Below are 3,847 nucleotides of genomic sequence, written 5' to 3'. Positions count from 1 at the left end.
TGAGAAAGTGATGTTTCTCTGAAGTCATTACCACCAAGCTGCTAGAGCTTCGTGATAAACTATGATATATCAGGGACATATATGATGATCCTTGAGATATTCGCGATGTTTGACACCGCGAAAGTAGAAATCAAGAAGGAGCATCAATTGTTGATGGTTGGTGAAACCACTAGTTTCAAGAAGGGCAAGGGAACAAAGGGATACTTCATGAAACGGCAAATCAGCTGCTGCTCTAGTGAAGAAACCCAAGGTTGAACCCAAACCCGAGACTAAGTGCTTCTGTAATAAGGGAACAGCCACTGGAGCAGCATTACCCTAGATACTTGGTAGATGAGAAGGCTGGCAAGGTCGATAGAAGTATATTGGATATACATTATGTTAATGTGTACTTTACTAGTACTCCTAATAGCACCAGGGTATTAAGATACCGGTGCAGTTGCTAAGTGTTAGTAACTCGAAATAAAAGAGCTACGGAATAAACGGAGACTAGCTAAAGGTGAGCTGACGATATGTGTTGGAAGTGTTTCCAAGTTTGATGTGATCAAACATCGCACGCTCCCTCTACCATCAAGATTATTATTAAACCTGAATAACTGTCATTGTGTGTTTGCGTTGAGCATAGACATGATTGGATTATGTCTATCGCAATACGGTTATTCATTTAAAGAGAATAATGGTTACTCTATTTATTTGAATAATACCTTCAATGGTCTTGCACCTAAAGGAATGGTTTATTGAATCTCGATCATAGTGATACACATTTTTATGCCAAAAGATATAAGATAGTAATGATAGTACCACTTACTTGTGGCACTGCCATGTAAGTCATAATGGTATAAAACACATGAAGAAGCTCCATGTTGATGGATCTTTGGACTCACTCGTTTTTGAAAAGTTTGAGACATGCGAACCATGTCTATTGGTGTATACGCATGAAGAAACTCCATGCAGATGGATCGTTTGGACTCACTTGATTTTGAATCACTTGAGATATGAAAATCATACCACATGGGCAAGATGACTGAAAAGCCTCATTTTCAGTAAGATGGAATAAGATAGCAACTTGTTGGAAGTAACACATTTTGATGTGTGCAGTCCAATGAGTGCTGAGGCATGCAGTGAATATCGTTATGTTCTTACTTCACAGATGATTCGAGTAGATGTTTAGAATATTTACTTGATGAAACACAAGTCTGAATTATTGAATGGTTCAAGTAATTTCAGAGTGAAGTAGAAGATCATTGTGACAAGAGGATAAAATGTCTATGATATGATCATAGAGATGAATATCTGAGTTACGAGTTTTGGCACACAATTAAGACATTGTGAAAATTGTTTCGCAATTAATACCGCCTGGAACACCATAGTGTGATGGTGTGTCCGTACATCATAGTTGCACCCTATTGGATATGGTGCGTACCATGATGTCTCTTATCGAATTACCACTATTGTTCATGGGTTAGGCATTAGAGACAACCACATTCACTTTAAATAGGGCACCACGTAATTCCGTTGAGATGACACCGTATGAATTATGGTTTAGAGAAACCTAAGTTGTCGTTTCTTAAAGGTTTGGGGCTGCGACGCTTATGTGAAAAAGTTTCAGGATTGATAAGCTCGAACCAAAAGCGGATAAAATGCATCTTCATAGGACACCCAAAACAGTTGGGTATACCTCCTAATTCAGATCCGAAAGCAATATGGATTGTTTCTTGAATCGGGTCCTTTCTCGAGGAAAGATTTCTCTCGAAAGAGTTGAGTGGGAGGATGGTGGAGACTTGATATGGTTATTGAACCATCACTTCAACCAGTGTGTATCAGGGCACAGGAAGTTGTTCATGTGGCACCTACACCAATTGAAGTAGAAGCTTATGATAGTGATCATGAAGTTTCGGATCAAGTCACTGCCGTACCTCGTAGGGCGACAAGGACGCGTACTGCTTCAGAGTGGTACGGTGATCCTGTCTTGAAGGTCATGTTGCTAGACAACAATGAACCTACGAGCTATGGAGAAGCGATGGTGGGCCCAAATTCCGACAAATGGTTAAGAAACCATGAAATCCGAGATAGGATCCATGTATCAGAACAAAGCATGGACTTTGGTGGACTTGCCCGATGATCGGCAAGCCATTGAAATAAATGGATCTTTAAGAAGAAGACGGACGTGGATGGTAATGTCACCATCTATGAAGCTCGACTTGTGGCGAAGAGTTTTTTCACAAGTTTAAGGACTTGACTACGATGAGATTTTCTCATTCATAGCGATGCTTAAGTCCGTTGGAATCATGTTAGCATTAGGTGCATTTATGAAATCTAGCAGGTGGATGACAAAACGAGTTTCCTTACCAGTTTTCGTAAGGAAAGGTTGTATGTGATACAATCAGAAAGGTTTTGTCGATCCTAAGGATGCTAAAAGGTATGCTAGCACCAGCGATCCTTCTAAGGACTGGAGTAAGCATCTCGGAGTTGGAATGTACACTTTGATAAGATGATCAAAGATTTTGGGTCTATACAAAGTTTATGAGAAACTTGTATTTCCAAAGAAGTGAGTGGGAGCACTATAAAATTTCTGATGAGTATATGTTGTTGACATATTGTTGATCAGAAATGATGTAGAATTTCTAGAAAGCATATAGGGTTATTTGAAAGGTGTTTTTCAATAGAAAACCTAGATTAAGCTACTTAAACATTGAGCATCAAGATCTATGAGGATAGATCAAAAACGCTTAATGGTACTTTCAAATGAGCACATACCTTGACATGATCTTGAAGGTGTTCAAGATGGATCAGTCAAAGAAGGAGTTCTTGCCTGAGTTGTAAGGTACGAAGTTAAGACTTAAAGCTCGACCTCGGCAGAAAAGAGAGAAAGGACGAAGTTCGTCCCCTATGCTTTAGACGTAGGCTCTACAGTATGCTATGCTATGTACCGCACCTGAAGTGTGCCTTTCCATGAGTCAGTCAAGGGGCACAAGAGTGATCCAAGAATGGATCACAGTACAGCGGTCAAAGTTATCCTTAGTAACTAGTGGACTAAGGAATTTTCTCGGTTATGGAGGTGATAAAGAGTTCGACGTAAAGAGTTACGACGATGCAAGCTTAACACCTATCCGGATAGCTCTGAGTAGAGATACCGGATACGTATAATGGAGAAACAATTTAGAATAGCTCCAAGTAGAACAGTTATTTGGAATAGCTCCAAATAAAGCGTGGTAGCTGCATCTAGGAGATGACATAAAGATTTGTAAAGCACACACGGATCTGAAAGGTTCAGACCCGTTGACTAAAACCTCTCTCACAAGCAACATGATCAAACCCAAAACTCATTGAGTGTTAATCACATAGTGATGTGAACTAGATTATTGACTCTAGTAAACTCTTTTGGATGTTGGTTACATGGCGATGTGACCTGTGAGTGTTAATCACATGGCGATGTGAACTAGATTATTGACTCTAGTGCAAGTGGGAGACTGTTGGAAATATGCCCTAGAGGCAATAATAAATTGCTTATTATTATATTTCTTTGTTCATGATAATAGTCTTTTATTCATGCTATAATTGTATTATCCGGAAATCATAATACACGTGTGAATACATAGACCACAATATGTCCCTAGTGAGCTTCTAGTTGACTAGCTCGTTGTGATCAACAGATAGTCATGGTTTCCTGACTATGGACATTGGATGTCGTTGATAACGGGATCACATCATTAGGAGAATGATGTGATGGACAAGATCCAATCCTAAGCATAGCACAAAGATCGTGTAGTTCGTTTGCTAGAGCTTTTCTAATGTCAAGTATCTTTTCCTTAGACCATGAGATTGTGCAACTCCCGGATACCGTAGGAAT

The sequence above is a fragment of the Triticum dicoccoides genome, chromosome 2B, assembly GCF_002162155.2.
Source record: "Triticum dicoccoides isolate Atlit2015 ecotype Zavitan chromosome 2B, WEW_v2.0, whole genome shotgun sequence".
In the NCBI taxonomy this organism is placed as follows: domain Eukaryota; kingdom Viridiplantae; phylum Streptophyta; class Magnoliopsida; order Poales; family Poaceae; genus Triticum; species Triticum dicoccoides.
This window is presented reverse-complemented; position numbering follows the sequence as displayed.